The following is a 22,048-nucleotide window of genomic DNA, read 5'->3' as shown; positions in this document are numbered from 1 at the left end:
CGTGAGTATTTGCCACCAAAATAGAAATACTTTCCTAAGAGAAAACAATCATGACAGAAAATAAAACTTTTTATGAGAGTTTATAACCAAATACTAATGCTCTAACAGAGCAAATTAAATTATGCTCTGCAGGTCATCCCGGCCATGAAGGGGACAGAGAGCTGCAGCCCAATCTGACCCTTTGTGCCGCTGAGCTGTATATCCAGCCCCAAAATAAATTGGTTTGATCAACCTTGCGTTCTTACATCTGGCAATCTGAGCAACTTCTTTGAAGATAACAATGTGCAAAGTAACAACCAGTGTTAATTCCTATCATTCTGTTTTGAAACCCCGTATCATTTTTATTGTTTTGCTTTTTTTAAAATTTTGGTCTATGTTGTTGTTATTTTGTTATTTTTTTATTCATTTTAAAATAAAAAAGTAAAATGAAACAAGTTTAAGTAATTAACTAATAACTTGGAATGGTGTTATAAATACCTAGTATTTATTTGTTTCTCCTTTCTTTCCTTTCCCCTTTTCCTTCTTTTCTTTCTCTTTTGTCCCTTCCTTCCTTCCTCTCTTTTTTCCTTCCTTCCTTCCTCTCTTTCTTTTTTCCTTCCTTCCTTCCTTCCTTCCTTCCTTCCTTCCTTCCTTCCTCTCTCTCTCTCTCTATCTTTGTTTTCTTGCTTTCTTGCTTCCTGTCTCCTTCTGTTCCTAAAACCTATATAGGACCATAACCAGACCCTGAGGCCTATCTTTGTCATTTGAAACGAACTCCCAGCCTTGCCATGAGATCTGTTTCTCACACTGCAATATACTTTGCAGCACTGTGCCTCTCTCCAGTAAAGAGCTTCCCCAGCAAAACTCTCTGAACTACCCAAACAATGACGTTCTTGAAGCCAGAGGAAACTTAGCAAAAGAGAAACACCATCTTCTAGGTCCTTCGGTGGAGCCTTTGCCTGGAACGCTCCCGTGAGGCTTTCTGGATGAGGAGCTGATGTGATGACCTGAACAGTGTGCCACTTGTGGCAGCAGATAACAATAAGAACATAGCAGTGGGGGACTTGAATTAGGAAGACAAAAGACAGGAAAAGAGTAGGAAATGAGATGCAAGGCAGAGAGCACAGGTTTCCCACAGGCAGGCCCTGGTTTTGGAGAATAGCTGTGGTGTCTTATTGACTGGGATCTAGGCAGCAACCAGCTCTGTATGCTTCAGCTGGGTTCTGCAGCTCTACGATGTGGACGATGTGTGCTTCTGAGGTTAAATGTGATAACCCACCATCATCTATGGCAATGTTGGAAAGTGATAACCAGCCAGCGAGTAGTGATTTCTCCCATCAGCAGAAAGGGGAGATTGGCCCTGGTTACGAGAACTGTGATTTTGAGTAAAATGGGACATGAGTATTTACCAGTGCCAACTCTCCCCGCTGTCTGTACAGAAGACTCTGTGGGCGACTGAAGGTGCTGGGATTTAACATCTTCCGGGTGAGTGAGGATGCCCACTATGAAATCACTTGCTGTGGGGCTGGGGATTTAGCTCAGTGGTGCAGGCCATGCCTGGCAAGCATGACAACCTGAGTTCGATTCCTGGTACTGCCCAGCCCGAAAACAATAATGACAAAAAGCTTTAAAATAACCTGTTTTCTTATCTAAGAAACATTGCTTTGTATAAATATGTACGGCAGCTCTCTCTTCTAAGATGAGTAATAAACACCAGCACTCAAGTCTGTCTCATCTCATCTTCCCTGATCATCCTGAGGACAGTGTTATGGAAGTCTTTTGTGCTTTGTCACAGACTCAGACTAAGAAGACTTCTTTCTGCAAGGACATCATCAGCTTTAGTTTCTATTTACCTAATTAATTCTGCATGAAGATGAAAGCCTGTTAGACAGAAGGTGTCAAGAATATTACTTGCACATGGCAGAAGGCTACTAGAGATAAATTGCTGCAGAGGGCTCTAACACAGGGACAGAGGGACCCTGGAGGAGTTCTCCTCAGCATAGAGAGCTTGGGAGTTTGGAGAATGGTTTGGGTGTTTGGTGCTCCTGAGTATGTGAGAACTGGAATAGTCTTTGAAATATGCTTAGGATGCCAATGCTCATTGCTCCAATTTGCACTGGGTAAGGTCTGTTTGTGTCTGTAGGTGGTGTGTGTGTTCGGGTCTGCAAATGCTTTAATCACATTATCTCATCTAATATTGTGCATGTTATTATAAAAATAGCACCAATATGGAGCTGTGAAACAGATGGCTTATCACCTCATGCATGGTCTATCTGCTCAAAACTTGACACCAGACCACCACACCACCATCCAGAGCAGGAAAAACAAAACAAAACAAAACAAAACAAAACAAAACAAAACAAAACAACTTTGATGTGTGAAAACAAACGTTAATGATCCCAAGTGATTTTTTTTTTTTTTTTTTTTTTTTGTTTTTTTCCGGTTCTGGGAACCGAACTCACGACCTTGCGCGTGCCAGGCAGGCGCTTTTGCCGCTGAACTAAACCCCCAGCCCCCCCAGTGATTTAACTTTAAGAATAATTCAAATAATCTCTTATCCTAGAATAGCTCATGTATGTTGACACATTGCTCACCATTTTATGAAAATTATCTATAAGAAAACTTTCACAAATTACAAGTAGAAGTGTGTGGTGATACACACCTGAAACTTTAGCACTTGGCAGGCTGAGGCAGGAGGATGACAAGTTTGAGGCTAGCCTGGACTACACAGCAAGGTCCTGTCTCAAAACAAAGTAAGGTGGGATAACATTAAATTTAAAATGAAAATTAGGAGTAAATCCCTTAAGGAGCAAAGTTGTACCGAATATGCAATTCACATTTGAAATGAAATTTTCTGTGAAAAAAGCTTCAGCAAGAAAAATCTTGGGGGGACTGCAATTCTGCCAGATGTGGAGGTCCAGTGAAGAAGAGGAAGAGGCGAATACAAAGGAAGGAGAAAATATCTGCAACCTGACCTTTATTTATTTATTTATTTATTTTTATCTGCGATCTTTAGACTAAACACTGCTTGCAGTGCAGTGGTTGATACTTAGAAGACCAAAGAATGTTTGAAAAAACATGTGGTTTGTTTGCATTTGTGGTGCGATGCATGTTTGTGTTTGTGTATGTGAGAAAGAGGGAAGGCAAGAGGGAGGAGAGGTCGGAGGAGGAGGAGCAAAGACAGAGCAAGAAGCAGTGGTGGACTCAGCATCATTAGACAGATAAATTAACTACGCAATGGGAAAATATTCTAGTCAGAAATATAAAAAGCAAAATTTTGGAAAAAATAACAGTATGTCTCCAGGCCTGGTGGTGCACACCTGTAATCCCAGCACTAGGGAGGCTAAGGCAGGAGGATCGTTGCGAGTTTGAGACCAGCCTGGGCTACAAAGTGAGCTCAAGGCCAGCCTGAACTGCATAGCGAGACCCTGTCTCAAAAAGACAAAATAAATTACTTCATATAATAATGCTAACAAAACTTTGTAAAGGATCCAATTACTGAGTGACTTTTTAGGGCTTAACGTGGTGGTCTCAGTCCACGGAACTTTATTCAAAGGACTTGTTTCTTTCCTTTCCCTCCATGTTCCACCTACAGCACAGGTAGTTCAGGGCATCCTTTTAATGCTCGCTCTGACAGCACTTGATTACACCAGAAAATGAGAGGGCTTTTTCTTTTAAACTGTTATCTTTTTAGGGCCTTTTCAGACATAGACTTACTAATAACCATTGGGTCTCCAAGGCAATGTCTAATATGCATTAAACTTTACTGCTATTAAATGATAAATAAATGAAATCATCATCCTTGTACAAAATATGTGCCCATAATCATCCCAGTTCATATTATTTCAGTGCTTTACAAAGACCAGTCATTTCAAAATTCTTTCATATCTAAGGGCAGCAGAGACTAGTTAGGATGGTTTTCTTTGTTTACTTGTAAAAAAGAAGCTCTTAAACGTTTGTCAGAGGGAGTGTTTTCTCATAATTGTGAAGAACGTTAAGAAATTAGGTGATAGTAACATAGGAATCAAAGTGGGAAGATTATAAACCTTTAAAAAAATATTTCTTTTCATTCATCAGTAGAGCACATTCACAATTTCTCTAGTAAGGTTTCGCCTGTTAATCTGAGATATTTGTGTTAACGTGGACTTTCGTATGTGAGACTAAAAGTAACTCTTACAAATAAAAGAGCAAAAAAATCTTTGGACCTAAGGTAAGGCTTGAGATACATTTAAGTAAAAATATACAAAACTTTGACATTAAAGCTTTCTTTAGCAATAGGCATGTATTTAAGTAACATGCTGCATTTTAAAAATTCAAGTGATATTAGGCTGAATGTGTATAAATCCAGGTTCTAATTTTAACTAAACCTGGGGATTACATGGGAGACAGAATGGAATCTCGTAATATCAACAACAACAGGTGTGGTTCAAAGACTTCGGGTGGTACATTATAGTTTCCTAAGGTTGCCACCTCCGTGTGCTATTTCAGCTCCTGTTAATCAGGCAAGAGCTTCTTTTTTTTTTTGGTTTTTTTTTTTTTTTTTGGTTTTTGGTTTTTCTCTGGTGCCGGGAACCGAACTCATGACCTTGCGCTTGCCAGGCAGGCGCTCTGCCGCTGAGCTAAATCCCCAGCCCCCAGGCAAGAGTTTCTGACCAAAACTATGGAGGCCTCTGGTTCTTTTTTTATTATTCAGTTTGTACAAATAAGGATACTACACTAGACTCAGTGCATATTTCTTCTTTAATTCCATTATTCTGTGGGGAAATAGGTTGTTATTATACCCAAGGCATAAATATTAAAGCAAATGCATTAAGTGTGGAAATCTAAGCTAAAACAATAAAAGTGTCCCCATCAATTTACTTCAGATTATTAATGCAACAAAATATGACAGTTTGGAAGATTATATACACATATATATTATATTTTGTTTTGGCTTTTTTATTAAGTTTATTGCTATAATTTAGATATACATAATTATTGCATTCATCACAGGGAATTTCTACCTATATATGATATATCCTAATTTTTCTGTCTTTTTCCCCAATCCCCTCCCCTCCCTTCAATCCCTCTTCCCCTTATTTACAAAGCTTTGATTGGTTTTGTCCTTCTTGATTTGTTTCTTTAGCTTGAGTGAGATTTGTTTTTTTCTCCCCAATACCTTAATTCATAAGAGAATAAAACAACAGTCTAAAAAAGTGAGACAGTGTATTTTATACATTATAGTATTTAAAACATTAAAATAGAGAATCTAAGAATAAAACGAAATTTGTTTAATATGAAAAAGTACAATAATAATAATAGTAATAATATTTGCAGCGCTAAGTATTTAACCCACAGTTTTGTCTATGCTAGGTAAGGAGTCTACCAGTGAGCTACCCCACAGCAGCCCCCAGCTGTATTTTGCACTGAATATCTTTCATCTAGAAAGTTAGAATGACTTAGAAGTTCAAATATCCATTACTGAAATGAATAAATTAGCTCACTATAACCTTATACTAAAACCTGCTGTTCTTTCCAGACTGGATTTAAAAACAAACAAATAAAAATGAAAAACAAAAACACCTCAGTTGCCAGTTTATCTTTACTCTTGGGCTAATCAGCACGGCCTGGGATTTTACTGTAATTCATATACAAATTCTCACATCTCAGAGAAGCAACCAGCAAAATTTTACAAAAGAAATCAAATAATTTAATCTCTGTGTAGAAGAATGAGGCAATTTTATTCCTGTGATAAGTAAATAACTACACTAAGGAAATGAAGACGTAAAAATATTTTTTAATCATTTTAATGATTCTCTCTTCATGTTTCCCAGAAATTAAAATATTGTTTTATAGAAGTATAGTATTTGATTTTTTTCTAAAAATAATGGCAATCACATTTTATAGGGAGTACAAATAAATTAATTCAGAGCCCATTCGATGTTTGCAACTGCATCTTGGTGAAAGTTTTGAAGTCGCTCCTCCTGTCTCCTCTCTGCCTTTTTCCTAAGACTGTTAGAGTCCCTGTGAGAGTTTTGTAAAGCAATGTTTTCCATGTGAATGTCTTTAATTGACTCTGTTTATCAAATAATGATGGATAATGGCCCTGCTCTCCCTGGGAAAGTGTTTAGGACATCAAGTCTCTTTTTCTCCCTCTACTGGGTCAGCTTTTCAAACTTATTTGTTTTCATTCAGGGAATAATGCTACTAGAGGATAAGATTTTCTTTCTGGAGCAATAAAGGAGATGTTCACTGGGATTTAAGTATATGTCAGAAAATACACATATTCTCATTTTTTTTCTTCAAATATGAGATTTAAATAACTTTAAGCAAAAGAGTCTTAGTAGCATATATTTGATTTTGTGGTCATGTAAACTGAGTGTAACAGTTGTATATACCGAAGAGACATGCTCAAAACACAATTTACAAATTATTGGATAATTCTCTGTACTCTGGGAGAGTTTAATTTGTTTACACATTTAAGAAAAGTTTATTGAGTCATTTCTTTATGCCTAACACTAATCTAATTGTGAATTAAATAATGATGAATAAAAGACTGAATAAATGTTCTTACAAATCATAACAGGGGAAAGAGATGTTAATCAAATAGTCATACAGATTTAACATTACAAATGAAGACAATGGTTATGCAGAAAGGTGATGACCTAACTGGGAGGGTAAAGGATGATTCCTTGGAGGAAGTGGCATTCTACTTGGTATTTGTAGTGTGGGTCTTCAGTGTCTAGGCTGGGGTGGGGGCTGACAGAGAGGAATACAGACAAAGTCCCTAAGATGAATGTAATCATTATGTATATTTAAAATATACCAACAAACTTAATTAATTAAAAATAAAAAGGAACCCAGGGCAGAATTTCAGGGACAGAGCAGCGGGAGATCAGCTGTGGAAGTAGGGAGAGACCTGGAGAATACACTACCCTGGCAGTTGTTAACTTGTTAAGGACTTTGCCCTTTGTCTTAGGACATCTGCAAATGTATGCTTCCAGTGATGGGCTGAGATGTGGATTAGTGCAGGAAGCAAAATTTAAATGGAGTTGGGTTAGAGGTGAGGGAGGAAAACAACAAAAGTGAAGACTAGCTTGGAGAAGTTTGGCTTTTTAAAAAGAGAAGAGGTTTTAGTGGTGGGTGTAGTTGAAACTGTGGAGACAGAATTTTATTTTTAGATGAGGCTAAGTTCAATGTTTTGAAATATTAATGGGGATCCAGTTGAGTGAAAAAGTTTGAATATATAAAAGACATCAGGAATATTAAAATCCACCCAGCCTTAAAGAACTCAGGGCATGAAGCAGCACTGGCAATCTGCTTTAGAAAAGTAAGGGATACTTACCTTATTCTAAAAGTTAAAAAGGAAGGAAAAGAGCTAGTGACGATAAGCTTATAATTGTGGTAATATGAAGGTGAGAGCTGTGTCCTTTATTTTCCTATTTTCTTTTGCAACAGTGGCTGTTGAGAGGGAAGGAAGAAGTAAGGGGTCGTGGTGACTTACGGAATGTTCCAAAGGTTTGAAAGACAGATGCTGGAAGAACAGATAGACTGTATAAACCGAGCAGCATTTCTGCACAAGCAAGAATCTGGTTTGAGCTAAGGTAAAGTTTGCTGGTTGTGCCATGGAGATCAGTTCCCCAGCTCACAGGGCGTGGATTTTAAGGGTGAGTAAGAAGTGAGTATTGGGTCAGACCATGGACACACCATGGGCTTGGGACAGAGGTCCGCATGGACCCTGTTAGTCTTGGTCTTTGCACTGTGGGATGAAAGTACTCTCAAAGGTTCTAAGGGTGTGTGTGTGTGTGTGTGTGTGTGTGTGATTGGAAGGGATCACAAGATTTAATGTCCTTTAAATATATTTTTCTGGTGCATCACACTGCAAATTCTTAGACAGAAAACACCTGAAAAATATTTTGTTACATTTTCTAGTGTGTGATGAAAGAATAGATGGCCTGAAAAGATAATCAAGTTCATTATGGATAGCAGCTTTTAACAATCTCTTTTACTTTCTAAACTGCTACTTTTTATTTTTGAAATAGCTCTTTTCACTTCTAGTTTTCAGATATCCTTAGAAGTGCCAAAGGTAATGTGTTAAAAACACATAAACAAAAAAAAGTTGGTTCAGGTAGTCTTAAACCTATTGAGATAAATACCGACAAAAACTACAGGCATTAAGCATTATGCCATTTTTATAGATCACTTTATAGAGGACACTAGTATAAAGGCTGGCATGGTAGCTCAGTGGTAGAGTTTTGCAAGGCTTTGGGTTTGATCCTCAGGACTGCAAACTAAATAAAACAAAACCAAAACAAAAAAACTCATTCCTATGAATTCTATTAAAATGATTCCCATACGTGAGCATTTCAACCATGTTGATAACAGTGTCTGCCACACTTGTAGTTTTCGGGTGAACTGGCCTAATCCACTCCTCTGGTTTTGGCCAGGCAAGGAGGTTTTATCCAAGAGCATCATCTGTAATGTAGCAAATGACTCATGACACAATCTAGTATGAAAAAGAAGGGTTGACTGAATTAAAAATCTTGTAAATTTCAATTGGGAGAGAATTAATTATGTAATGGTGGATGGTGTAATGGAAAGGACACCAAGAGGAAAGTTTAGATGTGAAATCAGTGCCAAAGCATAGGATACAGGCTATAGAAAGAGGGCAGTTAAATATCATGAGGCGTGCTGATGACCAGGGAAGGAAGAAGTAGAATAAGATACAAAGTGAGGACTGTGGTAGATTGCAATACCTTGAGTGGACAGAAAGAATCATTGCATCTAGAAACAAAGACTCAGAAAAAGGGGAGGCAGTCACAGGTCACAACCTGGGTGACACTGTCCTGGATCAGGATTGAGTTCCAGTCTGTGTGAGATATAACGCTAAGTTTTTCCTGGTTTCCAGCGACATTGTTGCATTTCCAATTTTCATTAGTAATGATAGCTTTAGCAGGTGTTAACTCTTGAAACCCAAAGTCTTTGTGGAGGGCAGATGATTTTCCTTTTGAGGGGGCCGGAATCACAAAGACCTCACAGTAGGCTTGGAGGCGTATCAAAGGGGCTTGAGAGCAGGGACACAATCTTAAGAGTGCTGTCTGACTCACGATCCCTCTATTTCTAACCCTTTCAAGGAAGGGCTCTCAAGGAAGTCAGCACAAAAATAAAGACAACGGAATTGTGGCTGGAGGCGCACCTGAAGAAGACCAGGCCTCCAGATAAAGATGCAATGGCCAGGCCTGCATGCTTGCCTAAGGGATAAACAGCAATTTGGAATTATCCTATAATTAGCACTACCTGGTCCAATAAGTTCAGATAGGCATCAGGTACACGTGTGGATGAGCACGGCGTCTGGACCCTCCCTTCCCAAAAATGCCTTCATTCTTTCCATGTATCCCTGCTATGTGACTCATCTCCTTATTAGATCAATATTAGCTAAGAAACTAAACTTGTAACCTACAGGTTGATAGCCATTTGACCCACCTTGTACCCACATTGTGACTTTGCTGTATAAATTACTCCTGACAAAGGGCTTCATTGGACACCGCATTTGCCTCCTGGAAATCCAGGAGCTATTCTTCTCTCCTTATTTCCCACAAAACTCTCCCAACTTCTTCTGCTGGTTCTCAGCTTCTTTCCTTGATGTTGTGAGACCACAAACTTGGCACGTTTGGCAGCTACCTGGCTGGAAGTTATGTTTCTCCTACATCGTTTTGGAGGCCTCATCAAGATAGTTGGAAGGAGCTAGGCATTTGTTTTTGTTTCATGGCACCCCTAAATACTTAGAGTGATTTCTGGAGTGTGATTCATTTAGGTAATCAAAAATCGTCATCTGCTGTTCATGGCTTGCTTATGCCTTTTGTTGGTTGCTTGTGCCATGTTAAAAGTTGAGAGCGCTCATGCCTGTGATTTGAGTTTCTGTGAAGCAACAGTTTTATTTTGGGAAAAAGGGCTTTGTGCCTTTACTTGACGTGTTTGGTTGCTACAAGATGGGTCTATTGCAGACAGCTTTTAGAATGGTTTTTTGCTGACAGATTGTGCAGGTGTGTCTGAAGATTGAACCAGAAGGTATAGGACAGGTTTTAAAAGTTCACCTCTGTCAGGGACGCATGTCACGAAGTGGTCATGTACTTCTCTCTGCAATCCTGAAAATCATTTTTTCCCCTTTCCATATTTGGAAGCCTCTGACCCCCTAGAAAATGAGTGCTCATCAATAAAGGTACTGAAGGTAGGCATTCTGTAACAGACTAGATAAGCCCAATCCCTATGTTAGAAAGGAATCAGAATTCCTGGTCATCCAGGAAGGCATATATGAGGGTTTGGGACAAACCAGTGCATGGACTGGGGTTTCTCGTGTGACTGGCAATATCGAGATCCTGATCCTGAGACACAAAGTGGAAGAAACCAATCTTGGATGACACTGTGATCATGTGACACAAAGTGGAAGAAACCAATCTTGGATGACACTGTGATCATGTGACACAGCTACTTCCAAACACACACACATATATGAGCCCAGAACAATGTAGTTTAAAGGAGCATCTCCTCTGATTTTCTTTCTCTCCCTCTTGCTCTCTCTCAGAATGTTAAAAAGTTGTTCAGGAACTCTGTTGGTTTTGTTGGTTTTCTGCTGGGTAGTGTGGTTGGAGCCAGTCATAGCTTTTGTGTTTGGGGGCAGGTTTTGGTGAAGGCTGGAGGCCCACCCTGGGAAAGCTTCTGGTCTTGATCATCTTTCTGCCCTTGAGATGGTTAGGGTTCAGTTCTCAAGCTCCAAAGCAGTTCTCTTCTTTGTGGCAACTAAATTCCAGGAAGTTTCCAGAATCGTGAGTTTCCCCTTCCCTGCAACTCTACTAGAGTGAAACTGACCTTCACTTGTCTCTGGGCCATATTCTTAAAAACTGGTCTAGATTTCATCTTCAAGCTCTCAGAGAATAAATGTGAATGTTTCAGTCTGAATAGTTCAGCCTTTCAGCCCTTAGGCAAGACTGGAAGTTAACTCCTTTCACTTCCCTTTTCCCTCAAGAATGCCACTCCTCGAGGTAGACTGGTTTTACAACAGAGATGAGTTCACTGGTAGCAAAAAAAATCCTAGGGCCCCTTATGGGTTTAAATACTGCATATATGAGGTAGCCACAACCCCCAGACCCCAAAGCCCTGCCTCTCTCTTGCAGTGGATTCTCTCTGAGACATGTTGCCAGGCCACCAGTTTTTAAAAGCCTATGCCTAAGTATGGCCGAAGGGTCACAGCATCACAGGAAGGAGTCACATGATCACAGTGGATAAACCCAGTTCTGGCCACTTCCTTGCATGTCCAGTTTGCCTCTGTTGGCAGTGGATGGGGTTACCTCTAAGGGATACCTTAGATTGGCTACAGAAGAAGAGGGATGCCTTTTCTCCCCTTGTTTCTTTTCAACATGAGAAGAAACTGTCATAGAAAGACATCTGCAGCAGGGCAGACTAGAGTGCTGGCAGGCCTTACAGTTTGATGACATAAAGGTTACATACGATTTAAGTTCATATATATGTTTCTGTGTGTTAACTGCTAAGTATACAATATACCCCAAAAGTTCTACTTAAGTTGGCTTTTAGATAAACACTCAAGACACTATCTCAAATGCTTGTGATTCATATAACATAATAGTAGGCTAATTTAAGTCACTTGGTGAGTGTAAAAGTGTCTTTAAAGTTGGTAACATATTTCCATCCAGATTATTAGATAACTAAGATAATATAAAAAATCAGTATTATAAATGCAATGTCTATTATTGTCCATGTACCATAATTTAAGAATTTCCCATGGTGAAAGGTAATATATATATATATATATATTTATATATATATATATATATATAAAACACTTCAAAGTTACATGTATATAAAACTTTAAGGAATATTAACTGTTATGATGAATTATCTAGCATAATTATTTTGGCTATAATTAAAAGGTTAAGTTTTGTATGTCTAAGACAATATGGTTTTCTTAAAATATTTAGATGTTTTTGGTTAAACTTACAAAACTACATTTAAAAGCAAAGGTTCAATATTTTACTAAAATAGTTTCTTGTGTTCTCATCATTAGGCTTTTGGTTACTAAAAAAGTGAGCTTTAAGAGTTAAAGAGTATTTAAATGTTAACTTATAAAATGTTTTCAGTAATCAGTTCATGAGTAGTTAAATAAACAACTAGTATCTTAGTTTATGACAACATATAATTAGGCATATATGTATGTATACATCTCAAAACAAGCTATGCTGTGAATCTAAGCTTTAAAGTAAAGGTTATAGAGTTAAGACTATGTAAGTTTAATACATATAAAGTTAATAATATGTGTTCTTTTTATATGATATATGTTTAGACCTTAAACATGCAGAATGATCAAAATTTTACATCTCTTTAAATATGGTCTAGACATTCAAACTTGATCTACATCTATTGGCAGTGATTTAACAAGCATTCTTGTTATTATATAAAGTAATACACATGTATGTTGGATGATCAGTCTATTTGTTTTCATTAACACTATTTCCTAAACTTATCAGAGCTGTAAAGATGTCTTTAATTCTTGTCAATATGGTTATATCATATAAAACCTGTTAAAGGAGTCTAAAATTTATCCTAAGAGTCCAAACTAAGTACATGTAAAGATCTCTATATAGCTGTTGATTCGGTCAGTACTCACTAGAGAACAGGTTTAATGCAAGATAGGAGAAGTATATAAGGATTTACAAGATTGACTCACAGTGGCTGTCCACAGGGTCAGGTGTGGAAGAGCGCAATCCAGTCGAAGGCCTGGAGTTCACTGTAGTGTCCTGTGTGAGCTCAGGATGCTGAAGGATCTGTAGTGCAAAGTTAAAAGGTCTGGGCTGGAGGCTGAAGAGTTCGCCTTGGAAGTGAGGAGCTGATGTGCAAGGTGAAGGTGAAGCCTGGAGTTCCTCTAAAGAAACACAAGTGACTCTTCCTTCTTTGTTTCCCTTTCATACCATCCAGATGACAAGCCTCCTTAAGGTGGATCTTCTGCCTTCAGTAGATCCCCTCTGCCACACCCAGAACTGTGCTGATTCAATTTAGTTAGGGGTTTCTTACTCAAGTTGACACAATTTGTTAACTACCACAGCTGTGACACCAATTATAGTTAATCACGGTACATTAAATGATATATTTGTGTCTTCCAAGTGTGCAGGTCTTCAAAGATACAAAACTGAAAAACTTCTCAACACACTGGTGATCCATGGTGAATAAACTTTTGGCTCAGGTGTCTGGCTTTTTCTTTCATGTATTTCAGCTACTTAGGATGAAATGCGCATGTCAGTCCAGCATGATACAGCCAGTCAAATGATGAGAATATTTTTTCATGCTTATGTTTATGTGATTATTATGTAATTATTTTATAACAGTTAAAGATAAACACTATGCAGTCCAAGCAATGTCACTCTAAAAATTAAAGGTTCCATAAAAACCTATGATGTACATTTATAGACAAGTACCTTCTTCTTAAATGACACTATAGAGAGACAACAAATTTAGATACAAGTTTCTGTATATCATTTACTGTCTTGTAATTAGATAAAGATGATAGATAAAGATAAAAAGTTAGTGTACACTAAGATGAAAAACACCTGCCTGGCAAGCACAAGTTCCTGAGTTAAATACCAAAAGAAAGGGAAAGAAAATTTAAATGTGTTTCAGAGATAATAACAAAACTTAATGGTTCTAGTATAATAATGTCATCATGATTGTTATGCTAAAATATTATATCTTGCAGGGTGTGGTGGCTCACACCTGTAATCCCAGCATTTGGGAGACTGAGGCAGGAGGATCATTGCAAGTTTGAGACCAGCCTGGGCTACAAAGTGAGTTCAAGGCCAGCCTGAACTCCATAGTGAGACCTTGTCTCAAAAAGACAAAAAAAAAAAAAAAAAAGAAAAAAATTTTAAAAAGGACTGGGGATATAACTTAGTGGCACAGTGCCTGCCTGGCATGTGCAAAGTCTTGAGTTTGATTCCCAGTACCAAAAAATAAATAAATAAATAAATAAAAATAAAATGTTATATCTCTTTTGATTTTGATTTTTATCTGTAAAACTTTATAATTGTTATCTGTTAACATTCGCAGGGATGCAATTTCTAAAACAACCACGACTGGTAAAGAAACAATAGCTCCTTGGTTATATTATATATTTCAAGGCGCTTGATGCTTAGATAAGATCATAACATTCAACCTATTGCTCCCACTGAAGTACTGATCTTCTGAGTGTTCAACAACTGAGATTTGGAGACCAGAGCTTGACAACTGGGCAAAGAGCACAGCCAATATTTTGGCCTTCACCCTCCAAGGTCAACAAAGACCCAAGTCATGAGTGGAGCTGTTCTATGGGTCCTAAAACTTGGGTGAGTTCACCAACTGCCTGAGCAGGGACGTTGTTTGACCCCACAAGACAGGAGTGAACCAATACACAGTGCACTGAAAATGAGGTCACCAGAGAGTGGAACTTCTCCCATACTTCCATGGGAAACCAAGTGGTCAAGCAAGATAAAATGATACTATATCTTTATAACTTGGGCACATTGTTTTATTTCTGTAAACTCAACATCTGCATAGACAAATTGGGAGTATTGTTAGTATATCCTATGTAGTATCAGTGTGTCTTCTACATGGAAAACTAGTAATAGAGAGGTAAGAACATTTTCTGATATATAGTAATACTTAAAAAACATCACTATGATGCAAATTGATATTAGGCAGCATTAATTGTTCTCACCCAGCAGTAGGAATTAAAAGCATTACATCTAAACTTGGAGTGTAGGGTAACACATATTTTATTTATATACAAATTTTGCTTATGGGAGGAAAGTCTTTTTCTAACCACATTTTGAGAATGAGAAAGTTTTTCAACTGAAGTGGCCTAAGAGGTGAATAATCGTATTTATATTAAAGGAGGTTTCTGACTCCCTATTGGCCAACATATTCCATCCCATTTTGATGGCAGTATGAAGATAACTTTGAATAATACATGGTCACTTTTAAACCCACAGCTCACATCTCTGTGTAGGTAGCTGCTGTATCAAAATGTATTAATTTAAAGTCTGCTTTGCATTACGAGGGGCCACCAATAGCAGCCAACTCTGCAAGAGACTAAAAAAATCATTCCTTTTTTTCAGTATAGAATAAATAATTCCTAAAATCAAAATATGTTTGTGTAGATTGTATTAACATGTTATCTGACTGGCACCTTATAAGGCACTCTCTCATTTCACACATTCCTTCTATTCATCCATGAATTTAGTTTCCCAGGAACATGAAATGCAAGTTGTTTTTTTTTTTATTGATTGATTGACTGATTGGTTATGAGTGGATTTAGTGCTGTCACAATAATCTCTCTGATTAAATGTTATTCCCACCAGTCAAGTTCCATTTGCAAAGAGTGAAGAAATAAAACTCTCTGTGTTCTATAGGTCAAATTTTGAACATAGCAGGAGGTGGGATATGGAATGTAGGATGGGAGACAATTTTATACTAGATTGGAGTAAGTCTAGTTAAATGCTTCCTAAATGTTGAGACACTGGCTAGAAGCTGTGTTTACATGCCTGACTTTGAACTTTTCACATCAGAAAAAAATTCTGATGGAACCCCAGAGAACAATGAGGGATTCCAAAGCTGATTCACAGAATGTGTCTATAGGGAAGCAGATTTAGTGACAGGTTGTGACTGGCAAACAAAGAAATAGCAAAGTGCCATGCTTGAGAAATATGGAGACACAAAGAAAGGAGAAATGAATCTTTGGACAGAATTAGGGGAGCAATATAGGTCTGAAGAGTAGTTCATATAGAATCTATTTTGTAAGTTGTTGCAACATCTGTTGCTGTCTGTGGCAGTAGGGTAGTTGACACTAACTTGACCTTCAGCCATGAGGGAGTTTTTAAGCATGATGTCTTATAAATATTAAGGGTTGATCTGTCTATAAAATATGTTGCCATTGACTGTACTCATCACAGTGTACAACAGATATTCCACCTTACTCCTTTTATCCAACTGTAATTTTGTATCCATCAGTCAACATCTCCCTAACTCCAGTCCTCAATGAGGTATCACCTCATACTTGTTACAATGGTGATGATGTACGTGGCTTGGTGGTACATGCTTGTAGTCTTAGAACTCTGGGAGGGAGGCTAAGGCAAGGAGATTTGTCACATTTTTTATCTTAACCTGAGCAGCTTAGTGACTTAGCAAGACTCTATCTCCAAACAAAGAAAAAAGAACAACAACTGAGGATGTAGCTTAGTGAAGTCTAGGTTCATCTTTTCTGAAGAAAAGAGGAGCAATATTAAGTGTTGGTGATAGTGTGATGAAAAATAAACTCGTGTACTGTTGGTGTAAATGTAAATTATTACAACCATTATGGGAAGGAGTGTCTCCTCCAAAAAGATAACTGCCATGTGACCAGCTACTGGGCATAACTCCAAAGGTATGCTGGACAGCCATCTGCACTCAGATGTTCACTGCGTCACTACTCCCAATGCTCAATAGATGGGACCAACCTAAGTGTCTGTCAACTGATAAATGAATAAATAAAATGTGCATATGGGACATTATTTAGCCATGAAAAGAAAGAGGTCATGTCAGAAAGAAAAGTAGCATTTTGGAATTTGCATTGATCCACTGAGCTTTTCTTTTGTCTTTATTTGTACATACCAGGACCTTCCCACAGACCTACATCCCTAGTACCCACAAACTACCCCCTGCTCTTTTCAGATAGGGTCTCATTTAATTGTTGATTTCCCTAACTTGAGATGGAATTTGTGATCCTCCTGCCTCAGCTTCTTTTCTTTACAAATTTTCTGTCTTATGGTGACATTTTTATTTTGACGTGAATGTATTTACATCAAGGTTTTGTGATAAAATTCAAAGTAGTATTATATAAAATCTCTATTGAAAAGACAGGGTTCCTACAGTTACTTGTAATACAATGATTTGTAAACTAAAATGTATTCTGTATTGCAGTTTTTCCCATTTCCACAGTGTTGAATCATTGCTTTACAAATATCACCTACATTTCAACTGCCTAGTGTCTTGGCCAGCATAGTGACGGGTACCTACAGTCCCAGCTGCTCAGAAGGCTGAGGCCAAAGGACCCTTTGCACTTGAAAGTTTGAGGCCAAGCTGGGCAACAGCGTAAGACACTACCTTTAAAAATAATTAACAACCAAAAACTCTAATAGTTGCCAATCTGCACTGTAATCAAAGTACTTCTCTTTGGTCACATCGTGACTCAGTTTGGTTTATCTGATTTAAATGTTGCAGCAATTGCGTTGATTCATCAGGTTCTCAGAGTCTGCTCACAGAATCTTTTGTTCTGACCTCTTACTCCCTTGATTGCCATTTTCCAAAAATTTGGAAGCATTCATGATAATCCTGGAATTCTGCTCAGTTAAAAAAATCCTGATTATTACTCTCTGCACCAATTCCAACATTTATTCTACTCACTAATATTAAAATACGCACTTAAAGCCAAAAAAGGTTCAAAAGGCTCATAATTTCGTAAAGAAGGAATTCTGAAAGGAAGAGTTAAGAATCATATAAAATCCATCCCCCCTTTTTTCTGGATGTACAAGATAATATAAAATCTTTTTCCTTGAATATGAGTTGCATCCGCTAATGACATAGTATCATATTAATTTTGACTCTCTGGTTGCTTTCATTAGCCTGTAAATTCTTCATTAGAATTCACAAAACCAAGCATATCATACACATCTACACTTAATCTTCCTCAGATTCTCCTCTAACATGTAAGACAGTTCATAATAAGTGTCTGGCTGGAATATCAGTTAAATTATTTAGTTTACCTGGGAGCAAAATGATTGGAAAGCTGTGTAAAGCTGAATCACTAGTGCCTATTCCCCTCCATATTAAAACAGATTCAGGCTCACAGATGTGTTCTTTCCTTCATCTTACTCAGTTTAGCTCATATTCTAAAGATAGTCCATCTTCTTTAAAATAATTTCTCAGAAATTGTTGGTGTTACAGACTAACTCGTGTCCCCCACAAAAAATTCATTTTTAAATTGTAACCACCAGTATGGCTACTGTTGCAGATAGAGCTTTAAAGAAAAAAATAAGGTGAGATGAAGCTTAAGTGTGGGCCCCTAATCCAATGTGACTGATGTCTTTGTGCAAAGCAAGAGACCTCCGGGGTGATGAGCACAGGTGGCCCATGGAAGGACGTGTGAGAGGTATGAGGAGAGACTGAAGCTGTCAGTTGAACTTGGACTTTCCCTCTCAGAACTGTGGGGAAACAAGTTTCAGATCTCTAAGGTTTCCAGCCTGAAGTGTTTTATTCTGGTGGCACACCTCAGCGAGGAACATTATTGGATAGGGCCAGCTCTCAGAGGGGGACTTCAAAGTGTTAACTGGGGGGAAACTTTAAAAATATTATTTTCTTTATAAATGGCATTTTTAAAATGACCTCATTTTGCATACTTCCTTATCAATGAATAAACTGTTTCATTTACTCAACAATGAGAACAAAGAAATATATTTTAGTTTGCAAAAGAACAGTTTATATTAACTGAATATTTTCTGTTATACAAAGTTAAATTGGGAAGTGTTAAGAAGGCTTTGCTTAGATTAATTTGATAGCAATATAATCCATTTCTAAAGGTTCTATAATACCTGCTTGAAGGCATAGTGAAGATAAAGAGCAGAATATTGTCATTATATATACTAGTTTTTTAATTATTCTTTTTCTTTTTTTATATATATATATGATATACTAGTTTTTTGGTTTTTTTTTTTTTTGTTGTTGTTGTTTTTTCTGGTACCAGGAATTGGACTCACAACCTTGCACTTGCCAGGCAGGCACTGCGCCGCTGAGCTAAATCCCCAGCCCTATATATACTAGTGTTAAGAAGCTATGATTAATAACTGTTAAAGTCCCATGCTAATATTTTTGGAAGCAGAAACTGGCTCACACACTGACTTAACCTCCACTTACCCTAACAATCGTTCAACCTTCAGTTGCTACTGTCACATGCAATTCCACGTCCTGCTAGAAACTGCTCCAGTCTATAAAATAAAACTGATGCTTCTAAGAAAGTCCTCAGAATAAGAACAGTAAAATCATCTTATGTAGTGGATTAATGTTAATCAAATCATGTATTTTAAATGTCATGTTTTTTCCAGGTAGTGAACGCAAGACAGAAGCATCTGCTTTTCATATGAAGAATCAGTTCAGTTAAAAGAATCATGTAGTGGACTAGTTCTGAAAGAGAGCAGAGGTTTTTGAAGAGATTGTGACATAATATTCACAGTGTGTGCGTTGGAGAAATCTCTTATTTTTAATCACATTTTAAAGTGTAAAAGTAATAAGACTAGTTGAAGATAGAACTCAAATAGGGTAATAGGTGTCATTATATTTCCTTTTAAAAAAAAGTCTATTGAAAGAACACATTGAAACCAGTTATAAATTCTTGCCAACTACTACCGGGGAGAAAAGAAATCATTAGAACTTCATACAACTTAATGGGGAATCTACAACCAATGATAATATGGATTTACATTTTAGCCACATATATCTTTGAAAGGCATCTTGAGTGAAAAGAACAAAGAGTTTTTAAAGAACATATGTGGGATATGAGAGGGTAGAAATAGAAAAGAAGGCAAGTGTTCAGAACAAAAGGTGAGAGTAAATTTCTCATCTCTTGGATTATGTAAGCACTAATACAGTAGCAATACACGGCTAAGATCTTATTTTGTGTGTATGAGAACATTTAAATATTGAATCGGGGCTGGGGATTTAGTTCAGCGGCACAGTGCCTGCCTGGCAAGCACAAGGTCGTGAGTTCAATTCCTGGTACCGGAAAAAACCCAAAATAAATAAATAAATATTGAATACCTGCACATGGATTTGGAAAAAGATTCATCTAAGAGTTTCTAGCCATTTGAGAACTTCCTCTAAACACACCATAGGGTATTGGCTGCCTTACAAATATGTACATGTTGCTTTTTTCTTTTTTTCTTTGGTACCGGGAATCAAACTCTTGAGGACCTTGCACTTGCCATGCAGGTGCTTGTGTCACTGAGCTGTATCCCCAGTCCCCCTGGGTACCTTTCTTAGTTGCTAGAACTATCTGTGGCAGGAATACATTGATACTTAAGGTGACATAGATCAGCAGCAAAACCCCCCAGGTGAAAGAAGCTATATTCACTTTTTCCCATCCAAAAATGTTTATTAGGAGACATCATATACCTTCTTCTTTCCAGGTGACTCATTAAAACATAAGAAATCTTAAATTGGCCAAGTAATCTACTTAAAATTTTCCTAAATTCAAGCACTGAAACCTACTCTTAATTCTATACTACTTACAAATTATCTTTTTATCTAAATAAATTCTTTCATAGTTATCCTTGTGGATCCAGCAGCCTCTGAATATCAAGTCACATTATCAATAATTCACAAATATCCACCATAGGTCATAGGGCCTCCAAATGTTTCTTGAAACCACTGAAGGTTACTCTGTCTTCTACCCTGAGAACCAGGTGAAGAGATTTACTCCTACCACTCTACTTTCTTCTGATACTACCTCTCATGCTCCCAATGTCCTCAATTCTCAGGCTATCAGAAGCTGCAGAGTTCTGTGCAGAATTGGTTGAAAAATGGCCCTCAACTTTACCCCTTCCTCTGATCTAAGAGAATGCAATTCCTGTCAGAGTTTTATTAAATCTTCATAAAAATATGACCTTAATCATCAGCTCTTTAGAAGCCTCCCAGTCAGCTCATGTGTCCAGTAAAGGATGGACCCCAAGCTACCATGGGAGGCTTTACATCCAAAATGAGAGACTCTTCCCTGTTTCAGTATTCAGTTTTTCCAGATAAATCAGTCATTTAAAGTCAAAATTACTGAATACTAATAATAATAGAACAAAAATGTTCCAACTGCAAAGAAATAGAGCTTTCCAAATACCTACTGCAAAACATGAACTAGAATCTTCAGATTGGTAGGACCATTCATTGGCATTATTGAATCACAGTTCTACTTTCCTTTAAAATCAAGGTCTGTTTCTCACTGGCGAGAACTTTTTAGATTGAGCACATTAAAAGCTGCGAAGTTTGTTGTGGGTTTTCCTTTGTGAGATATCTACAGGGGTCTGAGAGAGCAAAGAACATTCAGCCACAGCGGGAATTTCTGCACAAGTACGGTGAGTGATAGTGCTTTCTCGATAAGCTACATCCTTTATTTCTTTATAGGCCAGGGCATTTCTCAAAGACTTTAGGCAGAAATGTTCTTACCCATAAATGGTAACTTGTTTTTATTTATTTTTAGTAACCAGCAGAAATATAAATGATATAATGTTCAATAGATCAATAAGACTTTATTAATGCAACAGGCAGAAAGCATCAGTCATTCATAAGTGTGCAGTGGGTGGTGGAGTGATCTAGAAAGAAAAATGGAAAATCTTAGAAATATGTAAAGGTGGGCATTGTAGAAATGGCTGGCTGGAACTTAAAAACTGGCAGATTTGTCACTCTGATGGTTTAAATGAAGGCAAGGGTGTAATTCTGGTAGAGTACATGTTAGCATGTGAGACTGAGTTCAATACCAACAGCAAAAAACAAAAATTGAAAAGTAGGAAGGAAGGAAGGAAGGAAGAAAGAAAGGAAGGAAGGAAGGAGGGAAGAAAGGAAGAGAGGGAGAAAGGGAGAAAAGGAAAGAAAAAAGGAAGGAAAGAAAGAAAGAAGAGGAAGAAAGAAACAACTATATTCATACTTGGATCCACATACTTCAGGAAGAGGAACAATTTTGTCTAAATTGACATATTGCATAAAATATAATTACTTTGTTCACAAGGAAGTTTACATAAGGCCTAGGAGGCATAATGGTAAATAAAAGAGAAACAGCATTAAAATATTTGAGTGCAACAACGTGTCGGTTGTGTGTGTGTGTTAGGGTGGGTTTTCCTATACAATTGCACTATTAGAATTCATTTCAGCTCGAGCCCCCTGCGCCTTGCACCCAGGCAGCGAGTTCTCCGGGAGCTGCAGCGCTCCTGGGTCCGAGTGTGGGCCGGACTCATACCACCGCGATTCCCAGCCGAAA

At 37.7% G+C, this 22,048-nt stretch overlaps 1 protein-coding gene across 4 annotated transcripts in view; it reads right to left on the bottom strand.

Moving 5' to 3' along the window:
• Calcrl (calcitonin receptor-like) overlaps positions 1 to 22,048 on the bottom strand; it is a 101,742-nt gene that overhangs the window by 53,477 nt on the left and 26,217 nt on the right. The window contains exon 3 of one of the 4 annotated variants that reach the window (XM_013512405.1): positions 12,698 to 12,794. The exons of the other annotated variants lie outside the window; for them this stretch is intronic. The gene's annotated coding sequence lies outside the window, so the exon portion shown is untranslated. The remainder of the gene's footprint in view (positions 1 to 12,697; positions 12,795 to 22,048) is intronic. 4 annotated transcript variants of the gene reach the window in all.

Source organism: Chinchilla lanigera, unplaced genomic scaffold (assembly GCF_000276665.1).
Source record: "Chinchilla lanigera isolate Chin_1 unplaced genomic scaffold, ChiLan1.0 scaffold00002, whole genome shotgun sequence".
Taxonomy (NCBI): Eukaryota; Metazoa; Chordata; class Mammalia; order Rodentia; family Chinchillidae; genus Chinchilla; species Chinchilla lanigera.
Note: the sequence above shows the minus strand (reverse complement) of the source record. Positions and strands in the feature narration are given on the sequence as shown.